Source organism: Littorina saxatilis, linkage group LG16 (assembly GCF_037325665.1).
Source record: "Littorina saxatilis isolate snail1 linkage group LG16, US_GU_Lsax_2.0, whole genome shotgun sequence".
Lineage (NCBI taxonomy): Eukaryota > Metazoa > Mollusca > Gastropoda > Littorinimorpha > Littorinidae > Littorina > Littorina saxatilis.
The window spans coordinates 31,877,095-31,897,310 of NC_090260.1; the positions used below are offsets into that span (position 1 = coordinate 31,877,095).

The 20,216-nt window shown below is 41.1% G+C and overlaps 2 long non-coding RNA genes across 3 annotated transcripts; both read left to right on the top strand.

The window, feature by feature from the left end:
• The first annotated feature begins 5,393 nt into the window (after positions 1-5,393).
• Positions 5,394-7,663, top strand: LOC138950088 (uncharacterized). Its single transcript, XR_011450485.1, has 3 exons — positions 5,394-5,479; positions 6,633-6,702; positions 7,548-7,663. It is a non-coding gene; the product is annotated as an uncharacterized lncRNA (long non-coding RNA).
• Positions 7,664-16,617: 8,954 nt separating this feature from the next.
• On the top strand, positions 16,618-20,216 carry LOC138950832 (uncharacterized). 2 transcript variants are annotated; one of them, XR_011450822.1, is made up of 4 exons: positions 16,618-17,028; positions 17,382-17,545; positions 18,338-18,428; positions 19,431-20,216. It is a non-coding gene; the product is annotated as an uncharacterized lncRNA (long non-coding RNA). The 2 variants fall into 2 exon arrangements; XR_011450821.1 differs by lacking the exon at positions 16,618-17,028 and having other exon boundaries at positions 17,154-17,545.

The following is a 20,216-nucleotide window of genomic DNA, read 5'->3' on the forward strand; positions in this document are numbered from 1 at the left end:
CTTGAATGGATAAGGGAGCATTTATTTTTAAGGAAGGGTTGAGTTCTGGGTCGTTTAAGTCCTGTTTATCCTCCCAGTTCTTACGGAAGAGTTCCTGCTCACATAACAGTTTATCTGTTTGGCTTGCAATTTGCTTCAAAAGTTCTTTTTCTACTGCATCGTTATGCTGAATGGCTGATCTGTGATTATCACCCTCTGCTGTACGTATTACACAATGTTCATCTGTAATTCTGAACCCCTGCCTTATGCCTTCTAATAGGAACTTTCTATCAAAATCACATTTTAACTCGTCCTCCCATTTTTCGACCTTTCTAGAAATGGATGATATATTTTCCTTGTTGCCTAGCCAATCACAACTAAAAGGGTTTTGTGGCAAAAAGGGGCTTTCTAACTTGCTATCTCCCACCTTGTTAGCTTTTGTTGGCTGCGCCTTGTCCTATCTGGAGACTGGGTTCTGATCACCGACAGGAGCAGGCGGTTGTGTGAAGCTGTGGCTGACTGCAGGGTGGTCAGGCTGGAGGCACACCGAACACACGTGTTCGAACTGGCAGCGGGGGGCATACCTGCAATGCCCCTTGTTCCATTGGTGACACACCTCCCTGCCTGAGGGGGCCATCACCCTCCTGGGTCCTAGGTGATGGCCAGAGGTGTCCGTAGGGGCGGGAGGCTGCCCTCTCTGCGGTGGTGTTGGTCCCCGCTCCCGCAAGGCCACGAGAGCGAGGTGCTGGGAGTCGCTACCCCACTTGTATCCTTCTGCTGCCTGGTTCTGGCGATACTGGTCGTCATACATCATAACTGATGACCACGTGTAGCGGGCGGCCATTTCCCCCACTTTCGCGGTATATGTTAGGTACTCTAGCGCCCCTCTTCCTGTCAGTTGGCCCGATTCGAGGAGTCTCGTCATAATCCGGCTGTTAGCCGCAATCCACTGGGCCGGCGTTACCTTTTCTGGTTTGGGTTTTTGGGAGGGAAGGCGAAGTGAGATGCCCCCGCTGAGGTGCACCTCCTCCTGCATTTCACAAGTCCCCACAAATTCGATTATGCGTAAGGCACCCTCACCTGTTCGAAATCGCCCGTTGTCGATGTCAATTGAAGCAGATTGCGAGGGTCCGCGTAAAAGTTCATGCAGCGACTGCTGAGCCACTGTGCCCCCTGTCGCCGTATCGTCTGCCCCTGCCAGTACAGCTCCGCCATTTTCCTTTTGGAGGGCGAGTATGGCGGCCCAGGTAGCGACAAGGTGGCCGCGTTTGAGTTTGAGCGAATTAATGTCTTCCTTGGTGGCGTGAAGGAGGGCTAGTTTGCTGTCAAAGCCCTCTTGAGAAAGTTCCTCCGCCACCGTGCTGGGGAGCTGAGCAGACCATTTGTCGAAGCGAAAAGGATCTCCGCTGGATTCCATTCTTGTAAGAGCAAGTGAAGAGCGCTGCTGCGACGCGGGCGCAGGTAAAAAGCCAAGTGAGCGGCCCACTGCTGGTCAGTCAAACATACCTGACATCAGCTCACAATTTAAGACACAAATGCACCATAAAAGCATGCAGACCGAGGGGTTGCGACTGGTGGTACCCACCAGTCACAGGCACAGTAAAAAGAGAGTTTAAATTATATTTATACTAAATAACACATAAAGGTGCCAAATCATCCACTCGCAAAGTTGACATGGGAGTGCCACAGGGCTCAGTAATAGCACCACTGCTTTTTAGCATTATGCTGCATGACATATCGACAATTAAAACACATGGAGCCGAACTGACGCTTTATGCGGATGATATTGCTCTATGCAAAGAGTATCAAAACAAAACCTATAAAACAGAACACAAATTCTCTAAAGAGTGGCAAACAGCTATAGATAACATTGCGAACTATATGCGGGAGAATGGCTTCACTCTCTCTGCCGAGAAAACTGTATTCGTTGTCTTTACAAACCGAAAACTGGAAGATCGAGAAAAGATACAGTTCTCACTAGATAAATCTGTTGTCTCACCCCGTCAGCAGGTGAAATATCTGGGCGTAGTTTTCACCTCAAATGGACTATGGACTGCTCACTTAAAGTATCTTTTAAGCAAAGCAAATAAGACCATCAACCTTCTTAAAATACTGGCTGCCCAAACATGGGCAAAGTGCCCAGTTATTCTAACAAACATCACCAGAGCTCTTATAAGATCAAGACTATCATATGGACAGGAGGCCTACTTCTCGTCGGCTCGAAAATGGCTTGATAAGCTACAGTCAGCGGAATGTCGTGCCCTTCGGCTTGCCCTCGGACACCCAAGGCATTCAAAGCAGGCCATTGTATACCACCAAGCAGGATTCCTCCCTCTTGACATGTGGCGGCGTAAGTGCTGCGCAGATTACAATGTTCGAGCCAACACAGTGCAAAACTCAACAAAAGAGGAGCTACAACCGCATTACAATCATGTCCAAAACAAAAAGGCCCACTTTGGCACTACTTTCTCCTCACTGGCTCAATTCAATGCTTCACTCTTTAGTGAAATCAGTGTCGACCCAAATGATGTGGCCCAAAACCCCATATCTCGTGATCCCTCATGGACAATGAAAGAAATGAATTTTGACACAGCTACAAAGGATGATCAGTTATTACTCAGGATACAAGCCCTTGAGCACATTGATACTGTATACAAAGGCCATGTTCATGTTTACACAGACGGGTCAGTGTTGGATGACAAGAAGGCTGGCGCAGCTTTTGTAATCCCCAGCGATGACATGACTGGGAAATTTAAACTGTGCAACAGAAACTCGATCTTCTCAGCTGAGCTCCTTGCCATCTGCATGTCGCTTGTTCATCTCAATCTCAAGAACACTCCTCCTCAAAAGATAGCTATATTCTCTGACTCCAAAGCAGCCATTGAAGCATTGAGATCTAACAAAAGATCAAAAAGACATGATCTTGTCATTGCCATAAAGGAGCTGGCAAATAAAATTATAAAAAAAGGAAGCGAGATTAACCTGGTCTGGTGTCCAGCACACGTGAACGTGCCTGGCAACGAGAAAGCGGACAAAGCCGCTAAAGAAGCTGCCCAAGGCATGGGCGCCTCCGAGGTAGACCTGCCATTGTCTGCTTCTGAGATCAGTAGCCTTACAGACTCTCTTCTCTGGAGAGAATGGAGGAACAAATATATGCACAAGGCTATAAGCTCTGGCTGGCTCATTCGGGAAGCCCCATCAAAACAGATGAACACCTATAATGCATGCCCACGTGTAATAAAAAGGATTAACCGCCTAAGGGCAGAAGCTGGGAGTTACCAATTTCTAGAGCTTAAATGCACCTGTCAATCCGACCTCACCATTGCTCATTTGACTTTGGAGTGTGATTTGAACTCATGCCACTTTCAACCCCTGACTCAGTTTATAAACTCAAATAGAAATATTCTGCCAAATACCTCAAAGGAAAAATTAAGCTATCTTTTAAGTTTTAATAAAGACCTTGGGTGGCAAGGTCCCAAACTTATCGCTGGACTTATGCACACGCACCCACTTGGTCCCTGGATATGAAGAGACATTGCTGCGGCTGACGCCATTGCTTCTCATACAGCTACTATATATTTTTATCAGATCTTTTAAAAATACCATTTTATTTCCAAGTATCTCTTAACACCATTTTTAATTAGATGAGCGAGAGTGTGCGGGGGGCGGGAGGGTGGTGAACCACTGTACATAAAGGGAAAGTTTGTGTGCGTGCCTGTGTGTGTTCTTAATCTAAGACAAATGTCGCCAATGTTTTTACAGAGTGACGTTAAATAAACGATTTTATCATTATCTGTCTGTATGTTCTGGCATGTGAGAAGCCACAGCAGATAATATAGGGCTAAGAAATAAGCTCTAAAATTCTCAATCCCGTTTGACAGGACTTCGCCTTCAAAGGTGATTGTTGTGAACCGCCACGCTGTCTGTCTCTGTCTCGCGCCGTTCACCTCAAATTCCCGTTTCTGAGTAACTATTTTTAGAATGTCACTGCGCTGTCCAGAACGCTTCCCTTGCACCCGTAAGTTGTTCTTACTGTCAAAGGGAAAAGGTCGAATCAATTTATAGCCACGCGAAAAATACACTCTCACCTATCTCTATATATTTATAGATATAGATATACATATATATATATACGGCTTCTCTGTGTGTGTGTTTGTGTGTGTGTGTGTGGGCAAAAACCTGTGGATTGTAGAGTTCTGTTTGTGATGGGGTCTTGCGGCTTTTGTCTGTCTGTATGTTCAGGCATTTGAGAAGCCACAACAGATAATAATTATAGGGCTAAGAAATAAGCTCTAAAATTCTCAATCCCGTTTGACAGGACGTCGCCTGCAGAGGTGATTGTGATGAACCGCCACGCTCTCTGTCTCTGTCTCGCGATTCACCCCGGCGAAGCCGGGTATTCCTCTAGTGATTCATATATCAGTGTAGCTTGAACGTCATTCAACAATCTTGCTCACTCGGTGCACATTGTATACAATGTGCAACTTTATGGTCTTGCTCATTGTATACAATGGGCAACAGTTTTGCTCATTGTATACAATGTGCAAGATATGCTGCTCATTGTACATAATGCGCAAATTGTACAGAATGGATACGACATATATATATGTTTTACTCCACCTTTAGCTATTTGTTTCCATACAACATCATCACCAATATGAAAAACATTGTTTAAAACTGCATCCAACTTTAATCTTGTATGATAATTCTTAACTGAGCGCATAACGCCCTCGAAAAAAACAAAATTGTAAATTTGGATGTTTCAATTTCAAATCGTTATATGACAAAAACCCATCGGCTCTCATCAAGTGACCGACTGTAGTAATGCCGTTTTCCATCCAATTCCTGTTAGAATTAACCTTTTTATCTATGCAAATATGTACATTATAATGCAGACGCTTTGAAGCAAAATCACTCAAGGAGATGGGGACACATTTGCCTGCAAAATGCTTATAATGTTTGAAAACATCTCTCCAGAAAGGATTCTGAACTCTTTGCATATTATCTTATTGTCAGAGTACCAGTTTTTCCATTCTTTCAATGGACTGAATGTGTGTGTGTGTGTGTGTGTGTGTGTGTGTGTGTGTGTGTGTGTGTGTGTGTGTGAGTGTATGTGTGTGTGTGTGTTTGTGTGTGTGTGTGTGTGTGTGTGTGTGTGTGTGTGTGTGTGTGTGTGTGTAGATTGATTCTGAGGAAACTACTGGAAACTCATGAAACTTTACATACAAATTATTCCAAATAATATCCCGTAATATTTTTTATTTATTTCGATAACTGTATTTGCAAAACTGGCTCCGTCCATACAAACCTTCGTCGTGTAAACTGCTAGTTTCACGAACGCATCTCCGTCTTCGCGTTGTGATTTAGGCAAAGAGGTGTGTGCGTATTAACAATTGAAAACGTCTTAAAAACTGCTGAAAGGTTGCTGAAATTGTTATTTCCTTTTTGGTTCCAGGGAGGACACTTGAAAAGCTGAATCGACGCAACAGAGATTCGGGACGTGAGTATAAGAGTAAATACACAGACAGACAAACATGCAAACAAAACAAACAGAGTAAAACCTGATACAACCCCGGAATATACATGTCAACAAAGGAGTAGGATACTTCGATCGACCGGCGCTTTGATACACTTGAAGTTCACAGCCTGCCTGAGGAGGTGAATACGCTGCATAATCCATAGTTACCAGAGAATAATCAATGGTTATCGTAGCATTTTCCCAGTTTGTTTGCAAGAATAATATATATTCATCAACAAACAAGATTAGTTGCCTTTCTAAAAAGTATTTATTAGAAACACCGTCGCGTCATTGGTTTTTTTTAAATAGAAGTGACGAAATGCCATTCAAACGATACATGTACACTTGCTAAACTAGGACAACAATGTAACAATATGTTTTACCAAGCAATTACAAATTAATCTCAAAAACAGATTATTTTTGAGAAAAAAGGAACACAAATATCAAGGAGGAACAGTCTGTTTGTCGAAGCCCATCGCGAACGTTTACATGTCATTCGGCTCATGACAATCTCGTTAGTTTAAGTACTGCTGACAAGTTTCGGTATTTATTATCTATCCAAACTGTGCCGTTGAAGCACCACAATTACACGTAGCGGTTAATATTCAATCTGAAAGCGTCTCCCGCACTCAGCCTCGGGTCAAAGGTCACTGTGTAGTGTTCAATGCGAGTAACTCTCAAACAAACTAATCGTGGATCAATTTTAGCAGCAAAGTCATTACCTGACGTAGTTTTTTTTACAAGCAAGAACTATTAATGAAAATATAGGCATTCTGTTTGATCATTTTAATACTGTTCAAATTCAGTAATTCATGCGGGGAAGAGAACTAGCTTCGCGCATGAATATTGTGATGTAAAAGATCTCGGCGAGAGGAAAAGATACCAGAGCAAATTTGTTTTGAAAAAGTTAGTGTTTTTGATGAAAACGTCGTGGTCAAGGGATAAATAGCCTACACACCTCGTCCTGAACAGCTTGCATATTTTCCCTCGGATAGATTTTCATGTATTCTCGAGCCAAATCAACCCTCGGGAAAATATGCATGATATTCAGAGCTCGGGGTGTGTAACGTATATGTATTCAATGGTGCAATGTGACGTATTCTATTGTGCAATATGACGTATCGTGTGTCCGCAGACACGCTGTCCAAGATGAAGAGGGCCAAGATGTACAACGATGTCTATAAAGAGTTGATCCTGGAGGAGAAGTAAGTGCTTTGTCGAGTATTCTTGGCTCACAGGGGTCTGGGTAGTGTGAGGTCTCATTTCAGAGAAAATAAATCCGATTTTCATATAGAAGTATACTTTACACATATATATATATATACGTTCACTGTGACATTCTAACGCAAAACAGCTCAAAATACAAATGACGAATCCAAATACTTATCAAGCAGGTGTTGTAGTTGTTTTTATTTGAAATATCACTCCCCCCAAAAATGTGTATCCTGTTACGACTATATCGCTTGGCTGCTTTAAACTCAAAGTTAGCCCTCCAAAACCTACCAACCAACCCGTTACAGTAAAACTGATGAGATCATGGTCTGTTTGTTCACTCATTCGCTGCTATGGTGCCTGCCAGTCAAGACTCAAGACTTTACTGTCCTCATAAAAACAAGACAAATTGCCTCGCAGTGTGAGCCCAACACAGACATAAAATATATTACAAGTTATTAAGAATTAAGGATTGCCCAAAAAACACGAATATATAGCACGTTTACTAAGAAAGCATCCAAGATTCCCAAGCAGCCACTAGCGTGACACACACAAACACACACAAACACACACTGACACACACACACACACACACTGACACACACACAAACACACACAAACACACACTGACACACACACACACACACACTGACACACACACAAACACACACACACACTCACACACACACACACACACACACACACACACACACACACACACAAACGAACAAAAAAACTGACACACACACCAACCGACATGAAAGCACGCACACATACAGGGATGTGTGCCTAGCAGGAGATTAGAGGCGGCATGTAATTCAGATTTCTATCACTTTAGGAAGGCGTGGTGCAGACAGCATGAAGCAGTCCAGGAACAGGCCAAAACAACAACTTGATATAAATGAGTACCCAAGGACATCACGGAAACCACATAAAGCGTTTTAAAGAGCGAAACAGCGAGTTTTTTGTTCGTGCGTGTGTGTGTGTGTGTGTTTGTTTGTTTGTGTGTGTGTCGGGGGGGGGGAGTGGTACCTCTGTGTGTGAATATGTGCGCGTGTACCTGTGTGTGGTGTGTGCGTGGGGGGTCTACCTCTGTGTGTGTGTGTATGTGCGCGTGTACGTCTGTACCTGTGTGTGTGTGTGTGTGTGTGTGTGTGTGTGTGTGTGTGTGTTTTAAGATAATCAATCATACCTGCATCGACAGATGTAACAACAACAACAACAACAACAACAGCAACAACAAACTTTCTCACATAATTAGAAATAGTGATGAACAGACACCGAAACAGCCAGACAGACAGTCAGTCAGACACATACGTTGTGTTACAAGCTGTCAATTTATTATTTAGATTTTAAAAGTTAGTTCTTGCACCAAAACGAAGCGTCCGATTTGTCTATTGGTAAATCCGGCTGGCCACACAAAAATAAATCTTTTGAAAAATGCTCACTCTTCACGGAGGGCACCTAGGACTTTCTCAAGCGGTGAGTGTTTAAACGAAATGATGTTTGTACTGTGTGTAAAAGCCTGACAGTGTCTAGGACCAGAAACTGAAGGTTTACATGAAGCTGATTGTTCCTTTAACACATTCTCATCATTGCGCCAAAAGTAGTTGCACCAAATAGGCAAATCTTGATCAGAGCATGCTTCGGCACTGATCCTTCAAATCTTGTTACTAAAGTTTAACTACACACATAAGAACAATACGATCAAACACTCCTTTTTATATTTAGTCAAGTTTTGACTAAATATTTTAACATCGAGGGGGAATCGAAACGAGGGTCGTGGTGTATGTGCGTGTGTGCGTGTGTGTGTGTGTGTAGAGCGATTCAGACTAAACTACTGGACCGATCTTTATGAAATTTGACATGAGAGTTCCTGGGTATGAAATCCCCGAACGTTTTTTTCATTTTTTTGATAAATGTCTTTGATGACGTCATATCCGGCTTTTCGTGAAAGTTGAGGCGGCACTGTCACGCCCTCATTTTTCAACCAAATTGGTTCAAATTTTGGTCAAGTAATCTTCGACGAAGCCCGGACTTCGGTATTGCATTTCAGCGTGGTGGCTTAAAAATTAATTAATGACTTTGGTCATTAAAAATCGGAAAATTGTAAAAAAAATTAAAAATTTATAAAACGATCCAAATTTACGTTTATCTTATTCTCCATCATTTGCTGATTCCAAAAACATATAAATATGTTATATTCGGATTAAAAACAAGCTCTGAAAATTAAATATATAAAAATTATTATGAAAATTAAATTGTCCAAATCAATTTTAAAAAACACTTTCATCTTATTCCTTGTCGGTTCCTGATTCCAAAAACATATAGATATGATATGTATGGATTGAAAACACGCTCAGAAAGTTAAAACAAAGAGAGGTACAGAAAAGCGTGCTATCCTTCTTAGCGCAACTACTACCCCGCTCTTCTTGTCAATTTCACTGCCTTTGCCATGAGCGGTGGCCTGACGATGCTACGAGTAAAATGGCATTGCGTTCAGTTTCATTCTGTGAGTTCGACAGCTACTTGACTAAATATTGTATTTTCGCCTTACGCGACTTGTATTTTTGTAATATCAACTTTTCATTGTGTGGTCTTTGTAATCCGATGTGTGTGTGTAAACTGTTCAGTGTGTGTGTGTGTGTGTGTGGGAGTGAGTGTGTGTGTGTGTGTGTGTGTGTGTGTGTGTGTGTGTGTGTGTGTGTGTGTGAAAACCGACCTGTCTGTCAAAGAACATGTTCCTGCGAACAATCACACGTGCAACAAGGCAACTGCTTTGGGTTCTGTTGGGTTAAACAATGTTTTATTAAATCAAACATGATACAACAATACAACGATAAACAATAGGGACACGAACTCAAGCGAACGCTTATATTACGCGCCCTACGTAGTAGGAAAATAACACAAATATGATGTCGGACAAGCATTGCTTATAAATTGTGGAACTATCTAGATGAACAGCATAGTTAAAGCAAATCAGAAAGAATAAGAAAAAGCTAGCAGGAGGAAGAGGGGGGAGGGTGGAGGTGGGAGGAAAGAACGGTAGGTACATATGAAAGATGAAGGTGATTAGCGCATACAAAAGAGAATATACATAGTTCATTACAAACCATAGTCCTGTGGCAAATAAGCAGTAGCTCGCTAAATATATATTTGAAAAATGCATATAAAATAAAGGCTGTTTGCATGAATATGAGTACTGAGTCAAATCAACAAAAATGACCAGATTCACGGATAAACGATTGGACACTTTCAAAAATAAGTTTGTTGGTGCAAAGAGAAAGGTTTTCGCTACCATTTAACAATATTTCAACATGTCTGTAATTTACAGGAAGTGCGTTTATTGTAGACAGGCGAGCATCTACGTACAAAGGACAATGTGTCAAATAATGGTCAGCTGTTTCGTTCAGGTATCCGCAAGCGCACTGTGGGTTTCCCTGTAAGTGGCGTTTACACAGGTCAGAATTCAAATTACTCATGTTTAGGCGCATTCTGCAGTGGTGAATCTCTTCCAGTCTTTTTCCACAGTAATAATAGGCAGGTACGTTATAATCAGGAGAAGATAAATAGCGTTTGAAATCGCTGATTAAGTTAGTTGTTTTGATGTTGTCTGGCAAGGTGTTCCACAGGACAGTAGTAGATAGTATACAAGATCGACGGTATAATTCAGTTTTGCACATGGGGACTCTTCTTTCTAATGGTCTTCTATGATGATAGGGGTTAACATGTTTCTTTCTTTCTTTCTTTATTTGGTGTTTAACGTCGTTTTCAACCACTAAGGTTATATCGCGACGGGGGAAGGGGGGAGATGGGATAGGGCCACTTGTCAATTGTTTCTTGTTTACAAAAGCACTAATCAAAAATGTGCTCCAGGGGCTTGCAACGTCGTACAATATATTACCTTACTGGGAGAATGCAAGTTCCAGTAAAAAGGACTTAACATTTCTTACATACTGCTTGACTAAAATCTTTACAAAAATGGACTATATTCTATACAAGAAACACTTAACAAGGGTAAAAGGAGAAACAAAATCCGTTAGTCGCCTCTTACGACATGCTGGGGAGCATCGGGTAAATTATTTATCGTCCCAACCAATATGGGACTCCCCCTAACCCTCGGGGAGTGGGGGTTAACATCAGAAGTTAAAGGTGGCAAGAGATGTGATAAGTAATGAGGACATTTGCCATATACCATCTTGTAATATAAAATCAGTTTGTGTCTGCTCCGTCTTTCTTTTAGGTTACAAAATCCGCTTTCTTTATACAGTTTTTTTGTGGCTTGTGCCGCGCACACCACCGATTATAGTCCGAATGGCTTCCAAATGTAATTTTTGCAGTGCAGTTGACCAGTACTCGGTGCAGTTGTCCCATAGGATGTCTGCGTAGTCAAAATGTGGAAGAACGAAAGATTTATACATAATTTCCAGACTTTTACGATTTAATCTATATTTGTAATATCAAGTTAAACAATTAATTAATAAGGTGACCGTTTTTACGATGCTTCTCACTTGGAAGTCCCACTTACAATTATTCTGCAAGATTCGGCCAAGAAGTTTATGTTGGTTCACGTTTTCCAAAACTGACAATATTATTAAAAATGATTGGTTCGGTTGGTATATTATCACGTTTCATGTCTAACAGTTCTGTTTTTGCTTCGTTAAATTTAACTTTCCACTGTTTTGCACAGGTATTAATTTTATTTAGGTCTGCGTTCAAAATCTGCGCTCGTCTAATTGGATCTTCTAAGGACATGGACATGCTCGTGTCATCAGCAAACAACTTTATAACAGATTCAGTATCATTTACAATGTCGTTGATATATATCAGGAATAACAAAGGGCCTAGAACAGAACCTTGTGGAACACCTGCCGGGATACATTTCAACGCAGACTTAGCACCCTTAATAACAACCGCCTGGTGGCGATTTTTTAAATAATCGTGAAACCATTTCAACAATTGTCCTCTGATTCCTACTAGTTCCAGTTTATATAATAACCCTTTGTGCAAGACTTTTTCAAATGCCTTTGACACATCACAAAAAAACAGCTTGAGTGGTAATTCCCATATCGTAATTTAAACAGAACTCGGCATAAGTAGAAGCCAGTTGACAAATGGTAGAGTCACCAGGAATAAATCCTGACTGTGCCGGTGTTAATATATCATTTCGCTGTAAAAAAGGCGTAAACATGGCTGTGGACACAGCGCTCCATTACCTTCCCAACACAACTTAATAATGAAATTGGTCGATAATTGTTACAACAATCTGCTGGGCAGGCTTTGTAAATAGGAGTGACATGAGCCGTCTTCCACAAATTAGGATATATACTTTCTCTAAGGCTTCTATTAAACAAATATGTCAGGGGTTCTGCTATGGCGTCAACAGCAGCAACTAGAAGTATGTTGTGAATAAGATCCGGACCAGTGGCTTTACCTTTATCAAGGCCTTTAATAACCTCTTTAACCTCGTCGACTGTAAGATAAATCTCATTAAGTTCGCTGTCGAAAAAATCAGCTTGAGGCAAATTGTCGTCTGGCGTTTTAAGAACGGAATTTTGTATGCAAAAAATTGTTCAGAACGTTAGCTTTTTCCTGGTTTGACTGGTTAATCTTCCCTTCAAAATTAATCGGAGGAATTTCATCAACACCAAGTCCTTTCTTGTCCATGAATGACTTTACCAACTGCCACCACTTTTTAGTACCAAAGGAACCTTGGTCGGAAATGCGTTCGTCTAACTCAATATAAAATTGCTGGACTCTGTCTCGCTTAGCTGCTGTAACACGATTACGCGTCTGACGATAACTCAGCCAATCTTCTAAAGAGTTACTCGTTTTTGCTCTCAGGTGAGTTTGATCGCTCTCGTCGATTAACTTTAAGATTTCTAGGGAAATCCAGAGTGCGTCTTTAGGGCGTACAATAACTTCTTTAACAGGCATGAACTGCTTTGCAACATTCATAAAAGTTCTACTAAAAACATCAATACTATCATTAAACATTTCATTCGTCACCATACCTGTTCAATCAACTTGTGAAAGAGCGTTACAAAACCCTTCTATATTCAATTTATCGTAATTGAAAATAGTTCGTTTAAAGGAGTTACTCACATTTACAGTACTTTTTAATATCGCCCGTGGTACGCTGTGATCGCTGCAAACTTATGGCAAAACATCTACAGATTTAATTATTTGTGGTGTCTGTGTAATTATAAGGTCTATGCAGGTACTGCTTGTTTCAGTTATACGTGTCGGAACATTGACAAGTTGACAGAGCTGATATGAATGCAACATATTGAAAAAATTGTGAGAGCCTGGAGAACTTATGAAATCAACGTTAAAATCAGCACAGATCACAAAATTCAACACTTGACTATTTACTTTTCTTAAACTTTCGTCTACTAATTCCCAATATTGAACATTTCCATTCGGTGGACGGTAAAATGAACCTATCAAAATACTTTCTTTGTTCAATTTGATCTCGACCCACACGGCTTCTAGGCCGACGACGTTAAACTCAGGACGGGGTTTATAATACAAATAATTTTTGTTTTACATAGATTGCTACTCCGCCATAAGGATGGTCTGGACAGTCAAGTCGAACAGGGGGACTGAAATTTGGAATCAATAATGAGGAGTTATCATCAGAATGCGCTAGCCATGTCTCCGAAAGTGTTAAGACATCGTGCCGTTGAACTTTGGGCTGCAATAAATTAATTTTATTCCTAAGGCTTCTGACATTAATGTGTACGACACTGATTCCATGCTCGTGTTCAGGACCTGGGTTCTTTTCTACATCACCTGATAAATACAACGTCCACTGTGCAAACGGGGTTACAGAAGGACTTGACTGCGGGTCATTAAAATTTGTTTTTGACAACTTGGTGTTGGTTGATAAAGCCGACCAGTTTTTAAAGCTGAAGGTAACACAACAAAAAACGAACAATGATAACGGAACACGGGCTGGTGATTTAAGGGAAGTTAAAATCACAAATGGTAACACAGAAGATTCACATAAGAAAGCAAGTTTGCGACAGAGAACTACTGCTTTTCCATAGAAACACCCAATTCTGGCCCTGTCCATGCTTAAATTAACTGACATATCCTATCAGGATCAGGAACAAGAAAATGGCCAGGGGGAGGGTGTATCTGCGGGCTGGTCTGGGACGAATTGCGCTACAAAAAGACAACAGAAAAAACAAGGGTAAAGTTTGTAAAGAGGGTTCAAAAACAAGATTAAGTAAAGAATGTATATACAGAGTTCCCAATGGGTAACGGTTTTCCATTAGAAAACAACAACAACAACAAACAAGAGGCGAAGCCTTCAAGGCTCACGTAAGAAATCGACAAACAGTAACACAAACTCAATCACTCCGTCACACATACACACACACACACACACACACACACACACACACACACACACACACACACACACACACACACACACACACAGTAAGCATAGGTGAAACTATGCAAGAAAGCGAGACCCTGGATCTGCCAAGAAGTCTCGGCCCGCTCACAATAACAATGACCGAGACTTTCAGTAATTCCTTTGCGTGACGTCTAACCCTCTTACGTCATAATGTGACGTCTTCAAATAGTTTCTATCACACACGTCGAACACTTTTGACCGAGACTGACGTAATCCATAGACTCGGAAATGTTAAAGTTTCTACCACAGACATACACACATACATACATACGCACGCACGCACGCACGCACGCACGCACAGACAGACAAAGTTTATCATCGCATAGGCTACACTTACGTGAGCCAAAAACACTTCTGTAGCTCTCAGCTCGTGGTTCAAAAATATACACATGCACATGCATGCAGACAAACACACACACACACACACACACACACACACACACACACACACATACACACACACACACATATGTATACAGTACTCCCCGGTTAACGTCACTACCGTTTAAGGTCACACCTCTGATAACATCAACCAGGGTGTTGGTCCCGACCTAAAGCCTTCTTTGTATGACTAAGAAAACCTCGCTTAGCGTGACCTCGGATACGGGAACACCTCTTTTTATGTGACCCCCGTTCTGGGCTCGTATTCTTGAAAAAGCTGCAAAATTGTGTCCTTTAAAGTCAAACTGTCGTTTAACTACCGCCCGGTATTTATTTTTACTGCCCAGTAATTATTTATTTTCCCCCGGTATTAATGTGTGTCTGGCGGAAGGTCGGCAGCTACCAGAATTGGTTATTTTTAGAATTGGAGATTCCTCATGCTTGCTCCTCTCTACAAACAATATTTGAACAAGATTTATTCTTGAAAAAGCTGCAACTCATATACTGGCCTGTAAAACTCAATAAGTCCGCCAACTGCTAAGTGTTATTTATGAAACACCGGTAAGTCCTTACCGGGTTGTCTCCGAGCTGTAAAGTTAGAGGACCCCTCCCCCTCCTGTAAAGTCGCTACCTGTCAGTAACTTCACCAACACTGTCCATTAAAACCGTCAAGTTCGAATAAATCTTGTTCAAATATTGTTCGTAGATTTATGTCCCTCATGGACACACATTGGTGTCATTTAAGCACCGATGCATTGCGGTCAAATACGAGCTTCTGCTCGCGAAAGATTTCAACCGATGCTCGATCATAACGGCGTGTTGCAAAAGCGTGCTTGCGTCTTGTTTAATGCATTACAGTGGCGAGCATTTGGTGTCTGATTCCGTAGCCGAACGGTTATCGAATTCGCCTGATGCGCAATTAAGTCGAGTACAAATCGCCATCAGGCCTTACTTTTTTTTTTTTTTTTTACTCTTTGTCATTAATTTTGTTTGTTTTTACATTTAGTCAAGTTTTGACTAAATGTTTTAACGTAGAGGGGGGAATCGAGACGAGGGTCGTGGTGTATGTGCGTGTGTGTGTGTGTCTGTGTGTGTGTGTGTGTGTGTGTGTAGAGCGATTCAGACTAAACTACTGGACCGATCTTTATGAAATTTGACATGAGAGTTTCTGGGTATGATATCCCCAGACGTTTTTTTCATTTTTTTTATTAATGTCTTTGATGACGTCATATCCGGCTTTTCGTGAAAGTTGAGGCGACACTGTCACGCCCTCATTTTTCAACCAAATTGGTTCAAATTTTGGTCAAGTAATCTTCGACGAAGCCCGGACTTTGGTATTGCATTTCAGCGTGGTGGCTTAAAAATTAATTAATGACTTTGGTCATTAAAAATCTGAAAATTGCAAAAAAAATATTTTTTTTATAAAACGATCCAAATTTACGTTCATCTTATTTTCCATCATTTGCTGATTCCAAAAACATATAAATATGTTATATTTGGATTAAAAACAAGCTCTGAAAATTAAATATATAAAAATTATTATCAAAATTAATTTGTCGAAATCAATTTAAAAACACTTTCGCCTTATTCCTTGTCGGTTCCTGATTCCAAAAACATATAGATATGATATGTTTGGATTAAAAACACGCTCAGAAAGTTAAAACGAAGAGAGGTACAGAAAAGCGTGCTATCATTCTCAGCGCAACTACTACCCCGCTCTTCTTGTCAATTTCACTGCCTTTGCCGTGAGCGGTGGACTGACGATGCTACGAGTATACGGTCTTGCTGCGTTGCATTGCGTTCAGTTTCATTCTGTGAGTTCGACAGCTACTTGACTAAATGTTGTATTTTCGCCTTACGCGACTTGTTGTTTATTTTCTTCGTGTGCAAAAGAGTACGTTGTAATATCAAAATTGATTTAAAAAATTAATTTTAGGCGAGAATGAGTTTTTTTAAAAATTGATGGTTAACATGATATTACCGTTAACTACCTTGTATACGCCCACCCACCCTATGTACCAGTTTTGCCCCAAAGTGGGGGGTGGGCGTTTACTAGGTACTATACCCTTGGCAGGAGCGGGTCCTTAGCTAGAACAAGAGGCGAAGCCATCAAGGCTCACGTAAGAAATCGACAAACAGTAACACAAACTCAATCACTCCGTCACACACACACACACACACACACACACACACACACACACACATAAAGAGCATAGGTGAAACTGTGCAAGAAAGCGAGACACTAGATCTAGATCTGTCTGTCTGCATGTAGCCAAACACTGTACAAAAGGAAGACGTGGAACTTGCGAAGAAAATGCGAAAAAGTGTTTGTGGGTTATCGTCCCTAGTCACATGCTGGCGGCGAAAACAAAATGGCGGATCGCGTAGGTACCGATCGTGTGCGAGGTGGTGGTAAATAATTGTGCTCGGCTTTTTGTTGCAAGAACGCCCGTTACAAACAGAGCTGCTTCGGGAAAACTTTCCACAAGTTCCCTACAGAAGAAAAAAGGTGGGTTGTGCAGTGATTATTTCATCAGGTTTACCTTCTTCAGAATGAGAATGCAATGGCTCGAGTCAACTCGCTCAGTAGACTACAGCGTCAGCGAGTACTTACGACTGTGAGTGTGAGTCAGCAGTCAGTACAAAACAACAGTTTACACTTGATGACAAACCCGTGGGCATATTTGCCGAAACCTTTATCAAACCTTGCTTACGGGAAAACTACAGTACAAAGGTACATCACTCATCCGTTTTGCGTTCAGGCAGAGCGTTAGATTTAGACTGAAGATCTGATTTAGCTTTCTTTGTCTTTCCTTTTTGCTTAGTTTAACAATAACATTGTTGTTTTTATTGTCAAACTAGGTGCAGAATATGGATGCAATTCACAAGGCGAGAGGACTTTGTTCAAGGTCTCAAGCTTTGTATTGATCACTTTGAGGCCAACCAGTAAAACAATCCTGCAGAGAGGATCACTTGTGTGGAATGCTGTCCCGACATTGTTTGCAGTGCCCAATCCACCACCGAAGGTTATTTATTTATTGGTTTTAGGTTTTTGCAAACCAAAGAAGCACACTATTAAATGCAGGTTGAGTAATGACAAGTTTGAGGCTGATGTAAGAATTGAAAACAACAGCATTGTTCCCATCAAATAATGCCTGTTTGCATTTAGCGCAAAAAAATGATAAGGCCAACAAAAAAAAGTTACGTATTTTGGATCGACGTCCTGATTATGATGATATGATGAACTTATTTTGCAAAAAAACAGCCCCAAATGGCAAAAAAGGTATAGGGTCGGCGTCAACAACAAAAAAGTTGTATGTTTCTGGTCACCTGACCCTACCTATGTTTTCCCGACGACCCTAGACATTTTTTTTTTTTTTGCATTTTCAAAAATAAAAGGGGTATTCGAAAATCAATTGTTTTCCTGTTTTTCAACAAAATAGTTTAAAAGATGGTTTTAAAAAAAAAGGTTAGAAAAAAAATCTCCACCTTTAGTCATGTTAGGTCACAAAAAAGTCTGTTTAAGGTAACATAGGCCCCCCAAAAATAGCGTCGGTAGGTCGGCTTTTTAGTTTTGTATTTTAGCCATCTGAATATTTTAATTTTATTTTTTAATGCCCCCAAAAAGTCTAGGGCCGGTGGGAAAAAAATAGGGTCGGTCCGGATACCGTAAACAGATTATTTTTTGTTTTGCCTTACCAGAAACATACACTTTTTGTGTGTGGCCTAAGACCAATGCCATGAAATTGGGAGAAATGTTTCATTGTGACTGGGTGTTGGTTGTGAGTTTGTCAGTTAAAGAGCTGTGCAATTTGCAGGTTGCTAGTGGGAGGAAGCCACCATCGCAAAGGGTAGCTACAAATGAAGCCAGCACCGACCTGTCGCCTGATACACAAATTGTTCAACCAGGTAAGAGATTTTTAACCATGAAGAACACCCTGACATCAAAAAATGTTTAAACCCATCCATTACATAGTTGATAATCGCTGTATAGGGTGACGGGCGCTGGGGCGGGGTGGTAAGACGTCGGTCTATTAACTCGGAAGGTCGAGGGTTCGAATCCCGGTCGCGGCCGCCTGGTGGGTTAAGTGTGGAGATGTTTCCGATCTCCCAGGTCAACTTATGGGCAGACCTGCTAGTGACTTATCCCCCTTCATGTGTACACGCAAGCACAAGACCAAATACGCACGAAAAAGATCCTGTAATCCATGTCAGAGTTCGGTGGGTTTTAGAAACACAAAAATACCCCGCATGCTTCCTCCGAAAGCGGCGTATGGCTGCCTAAATGGCGGGGTAAAAACGGTCATACACATAAAATTCCACTTGTGCAAATAAATGAGTGCACGTGGGAGTTTCAGCCCACGAACGCAGAAGAAGAAGAAGCTGTATAGGGCGGATGCATGGATGGATGAAATTGTACCTGTAGTTCCCACACGTAAAGATGGGAAACATATCCTGTTAGAGGCATGGTTTGACAAGAAACAATTAAGTGGCTCTATTCCCATCTCCCCCCCCCCCCCCCTTTCCCCGTCGCGATATAAGCTTCATGGTTGAAAACGACGTTAAACACCAAATAAAGAAAGAAAGAAAGAGGCATGGTGTGTGAGGAGTTTACCTGGTACTGTTGTCCTAATCAATCAATCAATCAATCAATATAAAGCTTATATAGCGCGTATTCCGTGGGTACAGTTCTAATGGCCTCAGCCATTCAGTACCAAACAAGGTCAATTCCATCATTGTTCCACATCGAATCCATAGTTGCTAATACACTTCATTTCTGGCCTGCCTTCCTACGCTATTGTTTATTTTCATTTTGTGATTGAATTACACATGTTTTAATTTCTTCCAGGTTGTAACTTGTTATGGTTATGTTATTTTATGTGTGTTTTGTGTGTGTGTTTTCTTTTTTAGATGACATTCAGGCGATCCTGGAGGACATAGGATGTAAAGCATCAAAGTCGTCATCCTCTTCATCCCCTCGTGAAGCGGAACTTCGGCAGAAGGTCAACAAACTGAGGAGCAAGGTTTTCCGATTAGAAAAGAAAACGATGGAACCCCGTGTAAAACGAGCGAGTAAATTAGCCAAGCCTCCCAAGAAAGACTTTGTAATAGAACAGTTGTCTCATATATTATCAGGCGAGGCGAGCTATTTTGCCATTTATGCCTGTTACATATTTACCGGTTATCTGCTGCTGTGTCCATTCCTGGCAGAGACGGAACGCATGTTACCAAGGAGCCGAAGGAGAGTCGATGAGATGAGAGAATGTGATTAACAATTGCCAACTCTCTCCGTACAAAGAGGGTCCAAAATTGTATCAAAATATAGATCGTAGGGAATTCAAAATAAAAAAAAAGAGACAAAACATGTACTTCGGCTCATAGAGCCTTCTTTAATTTTTGACTCAAAAGTCCATGCTCCGAGAGTCCTTTTTTTAATTTTGAATTGCCTACCATCTATATTTTTATACATTTTCAAAAAGATTCAACAGTCACCTTCCGTTATTCTTGAACTTGGCTATCCCAGCCTTACCTCAACATTCGATATTCCTGTGATACTTTTGACGTAAAATCAATTTTTACTGTAAAACACTTCGGCAAGAGGATTGGTCCAAGCAAACAAATAATAAACTTGTAAGATTTTTCCTGATATTTCCGATCAATTGCCTATGGTTTTATTTAGCTAAAAGATTCAAACGT